This window comes from Ischnura elegans, chromosome 4, assembly GCF_921293095.1.
Source record: "Ischnura elegans chromosome 4, ioIscEleg1.1, whole genome shotgun sequence".
Classification (NCBI taxonomy): Eukaryota; Metazoa; Arthropoda; class Insecta; order Odonata; family Coenagrionidae; genus Ischnura; species Ischnura elegans.
Window position 1 is genome coordinate 4,726,948 of NC_060249.1, and position 17,733 is coordinate 4,744,680.

Sequence of the window (17,733 nt, forward strand, 5' to 3'; positions counted from 1 at the left end):
TTTAGATAGTAATGTCCAGTGCTTCCACAATGGATACTTATGTTGAGCTTCTATCTTACTGCATGCATTCAAAAACCATAAACCTTTCTTGTTGATTGAGTTTTTGAGGTATTTATATCGCCTATAAACTCTTTAGTGAATCAAATAGAAGTATACACGAAAGAATATCGGTACACAGTAATTCTATTTTGTAGCACCTTGGCTTTTTTGGGTTATTTCATGACTTTTTAGGTTATGTACAGTCCATGACTTTTTGACACTAAATAGCTTGATTGTGTGCAATTTGTGCAATTTTTACAACATTTCGGGGGGACTTTGACTCAAATTTGTTATTATGATATTTTTACAATCAATGTATAATTGCATTATATTTGATTGAAAATTGCGCTATAAACGGTAATAATTATTTGAAATGCATGACTTATTTACTGGTCTCTCTTTCCTATTCTAAGGGGGAATACTCAAGTTTCAGATGCAGGCAAATCGTACTCTTTGTCTACTCTAACTGCCTTTAAAATTTCAACACGAAGGGAAAGGCGTTGAGCGAGTAATCCGTCCAGACAAGTGGGACAGCAGGTTATGTTATATGTTGGCGCCCAAAATCTGGAGTCGCATACGCCCCACAGCATTCGCCGAGAGCTTCAGCGTGAACTGGGACAAAAAATAAAGGCAGGAGAATAGAAGTGTGGGCGTGAGGAAAAGGCAACGGCGCACAGTGGTCCCAAATCGAAAAAAGCTGGCCAAAAGTCATTTTTTCGAAAATTTTCAAGGAATTTTTTAACCTTATTTTCGGATTCTACAGGATATGGTCTACAAAATACACTACTAAGTTAGTATTTTTGTTCATCAGAGCGGCTGCAGTGATCCGTCAAACATGGAGCATTCACCGTAAAAATCACAGTTGCGTGAAATCGGTCGATTTTGAGGAAGTTCAGCGTCATGCAGGCCAACCTTTACGCGATATATTTGGCCAAAAACATTTTTAACTACAAATATAAACATTATTACATAGTGGGACATAAATTTTATTCGGATTTTACTATGCTTACTATTTTATATATATTTTGTAACTTTTAGTGTTTTTTACCCGAATTTTCAAATAAAATGTACATTATCGTTTAGAAAGGCACGTGAATGCACGGTGTCTTTTGCACCAATACAAAGGGAAAAGTATATGCAACGCAGTAGTGAAGAAAATTTTTGCTACTAGTTGCTACTCCGACCTCAGCATTGATTTAACTATAATGATGCAATGCGCTGACGCGGGCGGCGGCCTGGCTGGCGCGTGGTAGGGCTCGAGGAAATCCATTATTATTCAACATTGTTATTCAACATTGTTGGATATTTTATTTCTACAAAAAATATTTACCCTATGAATAAACATCTCTTGTCATACGTAGAACGTTATATCATTAATAGTTTCCATTTGACCTTACCTTTTATTTACGCGTGCCCATGCTCTCATAAAAATTGATTAAGGACTCGAGCGGAAGGATATATTTATGGAACGAAAGTTCGCAGCTGTGCTTATAGTAATCCTCAAAAACATGAATGCATTCAAAACAAAAAAGAATCCCTCAAATGCTACTCCACCCTTTCCTTCCGTTAGACGGGTTAGTTTTCGCCCTCACGCGGCACATTGTCCGCGTGTCGTCCTCTGTCCTCTGTCGCCTCCTTAGCGGCCTCCTCAACCACATGCAGGGCAAACGACGGCCGAAAAGGCCTAGGCTATTGATTGCGCCCATCGGGAAAACGACACCACCGCTCTCTGTACACTTGTTATGAATTGCACTTTGGCCACCGGGGATGAACGGAGTAAGCCTTTTCACCTTTCAAATGTGATATTTACTAGAAAATATAGGTAATAGCATCGCGAACCTCACACTGTGGAACCCCCAAATTACTTCTAGACATCGCTTGCCCGAAATTTTATCGCCAAAACTCAGTTTTACTCATATTTTGCCAAACGAAAGACGTGAAAGTTAGTTTCCTCAAGCGTGAAGATCGAGTCTTGAAAAAGTCGAGTATCCTCGAACTTTTTAAAGAAGACTTGTGGGGTTAAAGAAGAGTGCCCATAGTGTTTTAGTTCGATAACTTTAGAATATAGTTTTAGTGTAGTGTTGTTCGATAACCCCCGCCAAACAATTCTGTTATTACTTTTGGTGCAATAAGTGTATTTGATTTAGCTGTCTTAGTTAGTACCTTCGGCTAAGACCTCAGCAGATACGAGAAATTCCACGCGTCTTGAGATGCATGAAAAATTTCTTGAAAGTGAAGAAGGGTCCGTATCGTTTAAAAACCAATACTTATTGGATTGCTGGAGCAACAAGATAGAGTTTGATGAGGACGTTAATTCAAAAGTTATCCTAAAAAAATTGCGGAGAAGTGTTTTTTCTCTCAAATTATCTTCGCCGGTGGAAGGAAAGAAAAAGAAATGACAGGTGTCTTAGAAGGAAGTTCGCTGACTGCCTAAATGAGAAGTTGAAATTTCCTCCGCCTTTATTAAAACAATTTGAGAAGTCCAGTGAAAGGGCCTAGAGATGGAAAACGGAGGATCTTAGAGCTAGCACATCGCCAGTAGAGCATCCATGAGTTATCGAAGCAAAGGTGATGAGTTCGTGGCGAAAATAATAAATGAGGTGACAACAACCACTCTCTCAAGAGCGCGGCGAGTGTTATCAAAATGGAGAGCCAAGGATGTGAGGCAAAGTAAAATCGCCCACGAAGAAGCCCTTTCCATGATCGTTTCTGGTAATTTCACGAAACATCAGTACTTGCTCCTCCGACGGACATCTAAAGAAGCTGCCCTTCCTATTGTCCACTTGTCCGAGGAGGCAATGGAGGCGAGGAATAAGGACATAAGAAGATTCAGGGAGCACCATGCAAGGAAATTTTCCTGGATAGCAACGAATGAAGACCTGTTTAAAAGATTACTCCTAACTTCAGATGCAATGATATCAAGTATTTCTAAGGCTCAAAGAAGGAAATTACTTCAATTACCAGTCGAGGTAAAGAGTTTATTAATCCTGGAAGAATTGAGTGGATGACGACTGTGATGAGGATTTGTCGGATAGTGATCATGAATGTATTTAAATTTTTTTCGTAACAATGACTGAGAAAGATAAGGAGAAATGTTAACTTATTTTTTTGATAATTAAAAAAGCCCAAATTAATGGAAAATCTCATTTAATTTTTCGTACCAAATCATGTGCTCGTTAAATTGATGCCTCACTTCGTAAAGAGCTTATTGCAAGCGTATCAATAAATTTGGCGTTTAACTTGAGTTATAGGAGTTATGAAATATTGTTTATAACATTTTAATGATTGTAATAATGCCTCCGTTGAAACTTGTGAAATACGGAACCCCGTTTAAAATTGCTTCCAAATCCATTGGCACGTTACAAGGAACTATAAAATTGTCTACTTAATTAGAATTAGATATTATAATTTTTAAACAATTAATGCAGTACAATAATATTAATAATATACTTATAATATAAATTTCCAATTAATATTAACTTATTTTTCGTATCAAATACGATCAAACAAATGAGAAAGTAGAAAATGTTCTCTTGGTTCATTCAAAATAAGTTGTTCAAAATTTGTCCAAAAATAAACAATGCAGTCATTTTATATGCATTTACGTATGTTTTAAATAACTAATTCAGTTTTATGATATGTATAATTTTAATTTACTATCACCAGTATAATCTCAAATTCCAATGTTAAAAAAATTAATTGTTTAAACAAAATGTGAAATAGCAATAACATTATTGCAAATACATAAAAAATAGTTATAAATTCAGAATAAGCGGGTCAAAAACAATAAGAATAGACCTTTAGGTCAAATATATACATAATAACAACGGCGTAATTAATTTTGGCCAGCTTTTTTCGATTTGGGACCACTGTGCGGCGTCATCAACCATCGCCACTCTCCAGCATCCGTGTGCGCATCCCCCGCCCTCTGCCGTCCACGCGAAGAGCCTCCTCGGGGCGGGAACTTTCTCAAGGGCTTCCAGATCGCTATCGGGGGTGGTGAGGGCGGTATTGTAAGTACCTACGGTGCACTGGGGTAGGAGAAAGGGCCAAAGGTTACCCCGAGCCCACCGATATACGAAGAATAGGGGCTGTATGGAAAACCCACCAAATAAAACGACTATCTAGAATTACTCCTCATTGAATGTCATTCACAGATTTAAATAAAAATATCAGCCACTTCTCATAAAACACAACTCTAACCACCCCTCAGATTACGACCGTTCTTTGAAAAAGCAAAATCCCTTCTCATTCTGCATACCACCTGCCGCTACTGGTATCGCTAGCAATTTCCTTCCATGATTTTTAACACATAATAACTTTTCAACTTCCAAATTACTTATTAAAAACGAAAATCTTTAAAAAAAATTCACAATACGGAGACTTTTTGCGACATTTCAGTTAAGATGAATTTTCTCGTTCTAGAATAAGAATTTCCAAAAAAGGATATGAGAGGTTTCTTCGTTTTTTAAAATATTGTTATTGAATTTTGCACCATTCAGGTTATTTTTTAAGTTACACCGTAAACTTTCCTACAACTACGTGTGAAAAATTCTTTAATCAAATAAAATGCACCTTAAGCAATAAATTTGAACATATTTGTGACGTATCGTGTCCACGGTTGTGGCTGGACATTTAAGTTTCCATCCACCAGCGGCCATCCGATTTCTTATGGAACAGACACATTTGCTATATTGAAGTACGCACTAACAAGACCCGGCAACCGGCATGAGTAGATTTATTTATCCCACACTTAACAGAAGTCGTGCAATGCACTAAAAATAGATTCCTAGAATGACGATAAACATACAACTACGAAAATCAAAAGAACTCCAACAAGTCTGCACAGCGGGATATTTCGACAGTCTGTCCGAAAATATTCGCACCATTTCATTCAGAAACATTCCCACAACACGCTTTACGAATCCTAGTTATTACAGGGCTCTGCCGCAAATTATGTGTTTCTCCAGATAGGTTTGAAGTTATCGTAATTCTCGGAAATTTGACTTCATCTGTGACCTTTACGTTAACGCCATCCACAACTTACCCTTACGGATAATAGGGACGACCAACACAAGAAATGTTCTTCCGAGAATTTGCACCAGTTTAGTTCCATTGCGCCCTCCCTTGCCTCCAAGTATGAGCGTAGATTCGACTCGATGATAGACGTCCAAAGTAGGAGGGTTCTCTAATTCCGCGATATATGATAGCATCGGAAAACAAACGAATGTTACTGCTATTTCGAGAGCATAGGTCATTTATATGTACACGTAATGAACAAAAGGGGCCGATAATGCTTCCTTGAGGTAGGTACAACGGATGCCACTTTCACTGCATCAGAGCTAAATCCGGGAAGAATTACTTCACGCATGAGCTTTGTATAGATCCGATGATACGAGTTTAAAGCCTGTGCTCACTAGTTTAACGATGGATGTCTATAGAGGCATGATTTCACACCCCCACCTCCCTTAATTTGCTTCCGTCAAAGTTGTGACCCCGTAAAGGAGGTTATGCTCATTGGGCCAACAGAGGGAAGAATGGGTCGAGCCAAGTGCGTGGAAAGAGCGGCCGACACGAAAGCACTTTGGCTCTGAAGTAGCACTTCCAAAAGTGCTATTTATATGAGAATGGAGGGAGGGGCGGCGACACAGACCCCTCCGCGCGGAAGGATACACTCAAATCTGGCCCTCCTCGGACTCGAACCGACGACGCGACGGTTGTAAAAACCTATCTATACGTCAAAGTCACAGCAAAGAGCACCGGCACCGAATGACACAATGGGGAACATGCACAATTTTTTATAACCAGATGAGTCGGAAGACCACTATCTAAAATGGATTTGGTAAAAATTTCACAGGTGACCTGCGGTTTTTTACTGAGATATCACTCTTTAAAAATAATTCTTTCTCGGCAGCCTGAAAACACTGCGTCATGGGGCAATGGACGCGTGACGTCACAGAACGATATCGCTAGAGACTATTGTTTATATTTTGACAAGAAAGTAAGTGGATGAATGATGGAACGGCATTTCGAGTAAATTATTGCTTTTGCTTCTTAATTAGTGATTTTCACTAATCTTAATTGATTATTTCATTCAAGCATAACAAGCATAATGGATGTAAACGAGAAAAAAGAGAGAAAGTTTTACAAATCTTGTGTCGTGCCCTGTTGCTCAAATACCTCAAATTCCACGCCGAAGAAGGTTTTCATTTATGTCCCGAAAGATTCGAAGAAGAGATTAAAATGGTTGAGAGCCTGCAGAAGAGACGTAAATTCTATCTCGAAATTATCAACAGCTTTCTGTTGTGAGGATCATTTCAGCGTACGTGCCAGTAAGGTTGCAAACCTTATTTTTGTGAGTTAAAAAAGATTGAATTGAGCCAAAGGATGTTATTGCCACGTAATATAAATTGAAAAGTTACAAACAATCACATCAAAGGAAAAACTTAATTATGAACGGAAAAAGTGTTATTATATTTCAAGAAAAGTATTATTATAAGTTTTTTCTACCGTGTTGATGGAGACTTTCGCGGGGTGGTGCAGCATGCGCAGCAAGGTTTTCGGGTTGACCTTGCTGAGCATTTTTCTACCGGTTTAAGTACGCGTGCATGGAGCTTTGATACTTGCATTTTTCAATTCATATATATATATATAAATAATTGAGCACAGGTTCCAGTGGCAATGAAGCTGACAAACTATGTGAACTTGAAGCTGAGTCAGAGGATGACCGGGAGAGTAGTTCAGGTATTTCCTCTCAAGTGTCATCAAGTGTTGGGGTTCAAGTACGCACTAAATTCAGGAGCAAACAAACGCAAATAAAGACATGTGTTTCTGATAGGGCGACATCACCAAAAAAATAAAATATGTAAATACCCAGACATCCCCCATTCAAAGTTTGAAGAGAAGGAAAGTCAGTGAAACTTGTGAGGAGTCGAGCTCTGAGGAGGATGTGAGTGAAGAAGATGAGTACAGTTTTTCTGATAATTCATCTAATGACTCAGAAGCTGAATTTCTTAATGAAAATGACTCAGTTGAAAGAAAGCAAGTAGCAATTGCACGAATAAATTTCTTTAATAGAAACCCTAAGCTATGCATGGGTGTACCTGAAAACTGTGGCTTCATTCTGGGCACTCTTCAGAGAAATAAAAATTTACATATGTCCATGATCATGCTAACTCTAAAAAAGATTAGACTTAATGAATGCTTTACTATTCTCTCTGATGACTTTAGCATATCATTCAGCACAGCTAGTAGGGTGTTTCATGATGCTGTTCCAAAAATATCCCAATGTATGAAACAGCTCATTATATGGCCAGCCAAGAAAAAGATATTAGAGTTACTGCCCATACCATTTCGATCAAGGTATAGCCATGTACAATCAATTATTGATTGCTTAGAAGTAGAGATAGAAAAACCATCGGACCCTGTCAAACAAGCTCTAACATGGCCGGAATACAAGTCTGCAAATACTCTGAAGTACTTGATGTCTAGCTCACCTGATGGATTAATAAATTACATATCTAAGGGCTTTGGAGGTCGGATATCTGATTCACTGCTTGTAGAGCAATGTGATTACTTTAAATACTTGCCTTCTCATTGTGCTGTGATGGCTGATCGGGGTTTCAAACACATTGATAGCTTTCTTGGTACAAAAGGCTGCACATTAATTCCACCCCCCAGTGTTAAGCCTGAAGTTAAGAGCACCAAAAAGGAAGTAATGGAGACGAAAAAAATTGCCAGCTTGAGGATTCATGTTGAGCGTGTTATCAGACGCATTAGGGAATTTAAAATGTTAGTTCCTCATGCCTGTATAGATCACAATCTTATTACCTTGATGGATGATGTGATTATTATATCTTGTGGCTTAATTAATCTTCAGGCTCCATTAATAAAGTAGCATACTTGAAAAAATGCCGACAATGAAAGGGAGTGCAAAATAAATTTATTACAAAAATATAACAAGAAGCATATGGGGCCAGTTCTGGGGTAACTAAAAAAAACTAATCATGTTTACAGCTGTTGAAAAGAATAGGAAAAATATTTTTCTCCCAAAACCTTGTGGCGGCAGCCACAACATTCATTACAAAATCATGGTCATACTCAATCCATAGACAATAAATATTCTTTGTCTTCTCAAAATTAGGAGCAGCAACACAAAGTGCAGCTCCTTTTTTCTTTTTTTCAGAGATAGTGTCATATTATGAGACACATTTAGTTTGCTAAATGCCGAATCGTATTTTTGGTGAGTGAAGATGTTGTAATAATTCAGAATAATTAGGCATTAATCATACCTGAAACATATTTGTACATTAGTCTATTATTTCATTACTTATATTCTAACGACTATGGAGCTGATATAAGAGAACCGCATGATAAGTTTGGTATTAAAATTATGGGCAACTAATAATAAACCGCTGATGAAGGATAGTTTATTTCATTTCAAAAATAAGTATTTATAAACAGAAAACAATGTTAAAAATTAAAATTTTTCCTATGCATTAAATAGCTTGCTTACCTGCTTGCTTTCACTCCACGCATCTCGGCGGCGACGAAAGAATCACTGTTTTTAAGGAAGGCGGCCACAATAAAGGAGTCAGCCATAGGTAAATTGTCTAACTGCGCCTTCTTAAATCCCACTTCAGTCATTTTGTCGATCAGTTTTCTTTTCACCTCATTCCTCCAACAATACCCCTCTTTTTCCATCAACAACTCCCTAACGACATTAAAGATCTGTATTCATTGAAAAACAGCAGTATTTAGACATCGAATTTTACGGAGCACTGAGGCCACTGAGACTGAATATTGTTCGGTGACGTCAAGCCAATGAGAAAGCGTTCCGGGTCACGTGACTTTCGTCGATTTTTTTTTTAGAATTTCATTACAATTTTACAGCATTTGTGATTGACGTAGACAACTTTGGCTTATATATTCGGATTGGCGAGAAATTTCTCTATAAGATAGGCTACAATAACGGGAGAAACAAAGTTCATGCATGTTCCCTATTATCCACGATGAATGCTTTCAAATGAAGCTCACGAACGTACGTAATCACACGTTGCTACGTAATAATAATCGAAGTAATTGCGACAATATTCTAACATTAAGAACACTTTCCTTAAATTCGGCAAGTTTCAAGGTGCGAACACCAGATGGAGCGAGTTCTGACTCAGCCAGTTAAGAATATCCACTATAACAGATAATCACTTGTTAGACGAATCACCGCATTAAGTATATTTCCCCCTTAATTCAGGGAAAATTTTTGTCCGGATTAATATTTAGAGAAATATAATTTATTTACGAGTAAATCAAATGCATCGAAAGACTGTGCAATGAGGAAGTCTTATGCAGAGTAGGAGACAAGAAAGCCCTTTACAAAATTTAAGGAAGAAGGCAGAACAACCTAATCGCTCATATGTACATTGAGACATGATGGCCTGACGAATACAATCGTCGAGTGACAAGTAGATAGTAAGAATGGAAAAGAAAGGCGTCGAATAAAATGTGTAGCAGATAAAGAAGGATAAGGTGATGGAGAAGTCAGGTGAAAAGATGGGCAGGCAGGAGAGGAGGGCTGCGTAAATACCAATAATCTCAGGATTGATAGTGAATCACCAGTGAATATGACAACTGCCCACTAGTCGCGTCGTTCAATCCGTAATAATGATAAATAGGTCATTCAGCACCGCCTCTTCTATCCCGATTTTATTCATTCCATGTTTTATCTATTAGCTATTCGATGCTTGTCTATTCATTCATGGGATAGTGTCGCCGACGCTTGTAATTAATGCATTAAACGACTTGTCCGCACAGCACTCACAATTAGTAAATTCGATCCTTTTAAAAGGTCAATCACGCTCTACATTGCTTTTCCGCTGTTTCGGTGAATTATTTCGATCCGTCCGTTCATTGATGGCTTTTGGTGTATTTGTCTGCACCCCGAGGTCAACAACACAGCAATTTCACATTTGGCCAAAGTGTTATCAACACGAGTGATTTTGGCACGGAGCAGAAAACTCAGCTACATTACTACGGTATCGCTTAAACGCTCTCCATGTGCAACGCATGGTTTGACGCGAGTGAATGAATATAAAAGAGTCCCTCGGGAGCCACTAGATGTGCTGCCACCCACCGCGCATTTGTATGAGTCGCCACTGGCGTCGCTGGCAGGCACAGCGATCCGAATTTCACGAGGGAATAAACAATAACGACGGCACGATTGCCGAAATGTATATCCGTAATGATGCGGACATTTTAGGAAGACAACAAAAGAATATGAAGAGGGCGCAGTGCCGCGCAGTTCTTCGGTGAGGCTTCCTTCTTGCGTGTGCACCTTGCCCGAAAATATCATCATTAGAAGTAAGTGAAGCAATGCAAAGAACAGATGTTTTAAATTATCAATTAAACAGGAAAATAACCTTGTGAAAACTATTAATGGAAAAATAGATAACAGAAGCATAAGAATATACCGCATGTACGCATAGTGTTGACACTTATATCCATATATTATCACCCAAGACAATTATAAAGCTTGAAAAAAGTCCGCCCTATCACATCCCTATGTTTTCTAAAATATATTGCACCAATGAAATACACTCATACTTTTAAAGCAATTTTACCAAAATTATTCAACCAAAACTGCATGATAACACTGGCCGCAAAAAAATTAAAAATAAGCACTAAGGAATTGTTTTCGGGTAACTAAATAAGTAATTGCGCTTGATTAAAATTGGATATAAACTACTTAATTTGGAATATGTGATTTCCTGCACATATATGCAAAATGTGTTTACAAGTACATTTTAATCACTTTTTTGGTTGTAATATTAATATAAAAATAATGTTTTTATTAAGTAAAATGAAATGACTTTATGTTAAACCGTGTTTGACTCAATACTTATGGAAGTGCTCACAAATGATAGTCACATAGCAATTCCCGGATTGAAATAACTCTAGACATGAATTTGACACTTAAATGTCAACTATAATAAAGTTACTATTATTATTTCTGAGCAAAAGTGATGATACAAAATTAACGGGACTAATCCGAAAATGCTACGATCTATTCAGTGCTCAAAAAACGTTTCCCGCTTTCCGGAAGGGGTTGGGAGTGGCGCGTGGAACTCTCGTTGGGGTCGCTGAACGGTTGACCTCTTGACACAAACTAAGTAATTGAATCGGACACGCGAGGCAGGCAGATGCTGAGGTGACCCGATTCGCAAGAGTGGTCACAGTCACGGCCTGGTATCTTTGCGGCACTCATCGTCGACACTTCGTGGCCATTCGTGAGATCATCATGCAGCGAACATTCAGTGGCCCTCCGTCCACTTCCTCGAGATTTCACCGACCACATGGGATCGAACCTGGGTCCATTCCGCCTGAAGCGATAGCATTGACTCTGTGGCGCTCCTCATAACTACTGTCACTCACGCGATTTCATCACCAAGGCAGCTGGAGCATTGTTGGCCGTAGCCCTCCTTGCCCGTGAATAGCCGAGCGGCTATTGTTGCAACGTCAATTTTTCATAGTAACAATAAGCTTACATTATATCAGCATATATATATATATATATATATTCGAGGGGCCAGATTCAGTCCGTCCTATGCCAACCTTTTTCTTGGCAGCCTAGAACAATCTTTTCTGTCCCAATACCCACTCACACCCACCCTTTGGGCCCGATACATAGATGACATCTTTCTCCTGTGGCCACATGGCATGGAATCCCTAATCACTTTCATCTCCTGTCTCAACTCATTTTCATCCGTAAATTTTACATCCTATTCCTCCTCCACTCATGTCACATTCCTTGATGTGGACATTTCTCTTACCAACAATAAATTTCACACCTCTGTACACATTAAAAACACTAACAAACAGCAATACCTACATTACAATAGCTGTCATTCGACACATACAAAACGCTCCCTCCCTTTTTCTCTTTCCATCCGTGGTCACAGAATATGTAATAATCCAGACTCCCTTAATAGATTTCTTTCAAATTTACACCATGCTCTCAGGAGAAGGGGTTACCCGGAACCCCTCCTCCGGAATAAGATCCGAAAAAACCATATGTCCCGAAAAAACTAGGAGGGGACAATTCGTCGCAGTTTCTTTCCCTCTGTGCGACCTTTTTTCCGGGCGTGGACGTATTGCGTAGGACCCTAAAAGACATTTTCACCATCCTCTCAGACAACACGACCACTTCCAGATTTTTCCCGCGATGCCCTTCACTCGTTTTTAAAAGACCACCAAATCTGGACAGCATCTTAAAAACAACCAAACCACTGCCCAAACAAAGTACCTATATTAAACCACAGCCCTCGCCCTGCAACCGTGCAAGATGCAAAACTTGTCACATCCTCATCACCGAACCCCTTCCCGATCAATTCCTTGCCTTCCCTCTCCCCTCAGTGTCGGACATTTCCTGCACAACAAAAAACATTGTGTATATACTGTTGTGCCAGAAATGCCCCGCTTTTTATATCGGCTTATCCACCACTCCCCTTTGCATCCGAATGAACGGGCATCGCTCTTCATGCAATAGCGTTTCTTCTGTTTCTGCTTCCCTTCCAGTCGCCGTTCATGCTTCTTCCCACAAAGTTCTGTTTGACCAATGCTATAAAGTGGGAATATTGGCCTCCCTTCCCCCGTCTACCACCCCCCTAGAGCTGAAGGACTTGGAGCAGGCATGCATATGGGCTTTCCGTGCGTTTTCTGGACCAGGAATCAACCGCGCCCATTAGAAAGAACACGACCAATCCCCGTCCACCGTTTTTCCTCCCTCCATCTCTGCCCTCTGCTTTGCACCCTTCCTTATGCCCTTTCCTCACTTTCCCTCCTCTTCTCACTTGAGAAAGATGGGCTGCGTCCCATCGAAAATTTGTAGAAACAACCTTTCCCCGTAAGTTCCTCACTTTTATTTTAATTTTCGTTTTTCTATCAATCTTTAAATTTTTTGTGTGCCCACCCTAGGGCAAGAAGAAGTTCCTATATATTATTTATAAATAAATAAATAAATATATATATATATATATATATTTTTTTTTTTTTTTCAAAGTTTTGTAGAAACGGGATGCAACGTAGCACATAATATGAATGTTCAAAACACAGTCACTAAACATAGACATAAAAAAAAGGAAACACTCACACGAAAAATAAAACTGAAAGACTTTCGTAGTTGTAGCTACTTCATCAGTCAAGGAGAGAATGAGTGGGGAAGGAGTGTGTTGGAAAAAGGGAAAAGGTGGGGGGAAGAGGGGAGGGGTGTATTGGGGCGGGGCTAACTCAACAAGATACATTCAGACCCGGGTGCTTGTTGGCTTGCAAATGCCAGATGCACGCCATTTCGAGGGTGTGGAGATTGAGGGGCGAGTCAGTGGGTGACAGGGAGGCAATGATTGAAGCTTTGAAACATTGATTAAAGATGGAATCATGCGATAAACAATGTGTGGGGACCGGGAGAGATGCGTGTGGGGAAGACGGACAACAGGAGGCGCGGTGATTATTTATTCTAAGGTTGAGGGGGGTGGAGCATTGGCCTATATAAAAAGCGGGGCAGAAGTTGCATTGAAGGAGGTATATGATGTTGGTGGAGGTACAGGTGGTGGAAGGAGATATCGGGAGGAATTTAAGTTTGGAGAGGAAAGAGGCTGGGGGTGGAGAGAAAATTTTACAGGTTTTACATCTAGGACGGTTGCATGGCGAGGGTGGGGTAGTGGGGACTGAATTCAATTTTTGAAGGGGGCGGGTGGCTTTGAAGATGGTGCTGAGGTTAGGTGGTCTCTTATACGTGATCCGTGGAACGAACAAAAATTGTACTAATAAAAACTCTGAAATCCGAAGGTGGTCGCCAAGGAGGTTCCAGGGGCAGCCAGGCCGCGCACATTGCCGTCTCCGAGAAAATAGGAGGCCGCACAGAAATAGACGAGCCTGCGTCTAGCCCGAACCACGGCACCAAGGAACGGAGTCATCCGGTGGTCATCCAGGTCACGTAAAGTTATATTGCCGTGACCCCAGTGATACCACCCCTGTGTCCGTGTACTTGTCCTCGTATGCAGCAATACGCCACTGTTAAGGCACCTTGAGAAATTCATCGAAGCCTCAGTGATTTTTCTCATTATTCTCAAACTTAGTCAGCAACGGAACTTAAATGTGCAATTGGGACAGACTTTATTACTTCCCAGATATTAAAAAGTGTAACGAGGTCTAATAATTGAAACGAGTCCGCTTAACGGCATATATTTTTGACTTTTGTTAAATATTTTTTATTATTATTATTTCATGGTAATTTCAAATGCCAAGTGCATAAATCATTTGTTATTTCATCCATTCATCACTAACCCAATCATTTTCACTCATCTGGTTAAATATCTCATGTAAGATGTTCCTTATTTTTGAATATATTTGTGTGAATGCTGAATGAAAGGGTCCTTGCATTTCTTTGGGTATTCCTACGAAACCTATTTTCCTTCACCTGCCGCCGATCCGTCACGCGCCTTACCCCAATTAGGATCTCTTCACCACGAAATAAGCTGCGAACAGGAATCCCCCGCATTTATTGTAATGCTAAATTAAATCTTTCGATAAATCGTCCTGGCTGGCAACGTAAGGAGGTTTATCATTTATGTGTGGTTTTCGCGGTTTTTCATCCGGTCAACCGACGTTGAACCATTACAATATATACATATATATATTGTAATGGTTCAACCATATATATATACACAATGTTTAGAAAAACGAGATGCACATAGCACGCAATATAAATAGTTTTAAGTACACATTTCTTATAATTATATATTAACCACAAATGAAAGCCTTCTTTTTGAACGTCATCTATTTTACAAAAGTAAATTACCTTCCCGAAATCATATGACATTAAACATGACCTCGAGCATCTGAGTTGAAATTATAACAAATATATTACGTTACTCCAATGGGAAAGGTTGAAATGGAGTATTTACAAAATCAACCCGTAAATAAATAGAAAACCTCGCTGAGAAATTTCCTGGACTTGAAGCATTTGCCTTCGATTACCCACCACGATATTTAATTTACTGTAAAACATATATTGTCCTCTATTGCAGACGATGTTTATATCAGACGGACTGAAACATGCAATACGGAGTGTGTACGTCTTTAATGTAGTTCGTACCGCCCTTCTAAACCATAACCATTTAGACCGTAAGTGGAAAGACGTCGCTATCTCTGATTTTCGAGCTATGAAAAATGACTTTACATTATAAAACCAGATTAGTTATTTTTTCTTAGGTTATATTGTCTATATTTTCAGTTATAATTAGGTATAAATGTCTCACTTTCGATCTGCAAATCCATAGCGGCAACCTCCCTCCTCCCTGCCAGCAAACTAAACATAAAAGCTTAGCCTTCGGATGCTCACCCAGCCAGGCCTATTCAAAGAAGCGGGCAGACCTTTAAGACGAGAGATCAGCATCCTTATCAGGCATCTAGGTCAACGGGGGACTCATCCATACTTCCACTCGCACACTGCTGCGACACGCGAGAGCTACTCTTGCTTTCCGTCGCCACCGCAGGGGGGCGCCGCGCTCATTTCTCGCATTTTCAAACTCATCCAATTCCTCAATGGCCAAAACACTTTTCCCCTACATAATTCGCCCCAATTTCCCTCATTACGTATTTCCCTGATGTATTTTTTTTAAATAAGCGAGGGTAAGCACAACCGCTTTCTCCTGGAAGTTGGTAAAAACCACCCTTTGATTGATATCCAGCTAAAAGGAATTCCAGAGTTCGGGAAAGGTCGTCAAATCAGCACCCAAAATAAATGTTTACCTACAGATGAAACGGCGAATCTCAAATGTTGTTGAAGAATTTAAAAATTATCATCCGCTCCAGTATCTTGATATGATTGTCCATAACATTAATTTGCGATTGTTTCTATTTTTAATAGATTATGTGATTTATTGAAAATAAATACTTAATGATTTTTAAACATTAGGAAAATAGTCTTTTAGGGAAAATGGTCGTTAGGGAATTGGGATTAAGGAAAATGTTTTAGCTTAAACCAACACTATCGAGCCTTGAGAAAATAATGCAAAAATGGAGACGAAAGTCGCTTATTTCTGCGTACAAGGGTTCTAATCAGGGGTCTCCTGCCTGCTCTTAACCTTCCTTGATCTCTCCTCCAAATATATTTTCCGCAAACGCACATTAAATGGACAGGTCGAGGGAATAATGGGGAAGTTCCACGAAGTCATTCACATCATGAGACATGATGGTCTGATGAAAATTATCGTTGGAGGACAAGTAGCAGGGCGCAGATAGGCCACGGATGTAGTACCACATAGTCAGGTGATCAAGGGAATAAAGGAGAATAATTATATAGGTATGAAAGAATTGAGTGGAGAGCTGGGTCAAACCAATCCTAGGTTGGAAGACTGATGATGATGGTGGTGGTACACTAGCGACCACGAGTATTAAAAAGATAACAAAAGAGGAATAGGGTTGGCGCTAAATTGATTTGCCGTTCCAACAACTAGTGGGACTGGCTTGTCAAAGAGGCCATTGGCATCAGGCTTAATTAAAACAATTTTAATACAGACACGTGACATAAATTTCGAATAAATGGAATCCATTTTAAAGAGAAAAAAATAATATAATAAATCTTTTTATTCGAATTCTTTCTAAGATCTTTCCGTCCGAACAGGAGTAACTGCTTGCTTCGACTGTTCATAGTTCAACAGTTTCACTCATGCAGCCTAATGACGATGGACAAGTCGTCCGTTGAAACGGTGGTGACTAAAGGCGATCGAAACCGTTGGTAATCTCGTGAAGAGTTCATGAAAATACCTCGTCGGGAAACATTATATATTCGTGATGATTTTATCTATCAAATCCATAACTTGACAATGCTAATAATACCATTGCCATTGCAAATATCACATTAGTTGAGAATGATTAGATCGCTTTTCGGAGCGCAGGGGACATGTTCGAAAACAGACCGAAATGTGCCTATCTTCGATTGGAGCTTCAAAACGGGAGGTGCCTCTTCCATCGCGAGTAGTGCCTGCCCTTTTCAGATGTATCTACTGCAGCGGTGTAAGTAAGCGGAGAGGGCACTCGGAGGGGAGGAGGACCACTCACCCTGCCTCTCTCCGCCCTCATTAAAATGTTACGCAATCGCGAGTGACCGCTTCCACTCTCTCACTCAGCGGCGAATTGCATAACGACCACACTGCACTCACCGCAGAGCCGCAGTCATTTCCTCCGCAAAAATAAGAGGCATCAAATTCAAGATCTCTCAACCAACGGCACATCTCACGAGCACCTTTACTTTTTTCACTTTCGCACAGTTTAAGGAGTTGTTTGCGATATTTTCCACGGCTTTTGATTGCGTTTGGACCATACCACCACGTTAAAAAACTGCAAGCAATAACGAAATCGCGGAAATTCTCATTCGCGAACTTATCAACTGATGGGGACAGAGCACCAAGCCAAATCCGCACACGTTGTACATATCAACACAATTAAATTACCTTTTATGGATTTCTGATTCACTTCCTCTACGCTTTATTTCTAGGTTTGCCCCATATTTTGTATCCTCAGTGATTAAACCCGAAGGTTAGTTTGGATAGGTGAGGGTAAAGCTCGCCCCAGACTTAGTCACAGGTGCGTTAATTCCACACATTCAGGGTTACAGGGGGATCAGTTCCTTTCCCCAGG

The 17,733-nt window shown here is 39.8% G+C and overlaps 1 protein-coding gene across 4 annotated transcripts in view; it reads right to left on the reverse strand.

The window, feature by feature from the left end:
• Positions 1-17,733, reverse strand: part of LOC124157007 (apoptosis-resistant E3 ubiquitin protein ligase 1) — a 347,050-nt gene that overhangs the window by 151,384 nt on the left and 177,933 nt on the right. The window lies entirely within an intron of this gene.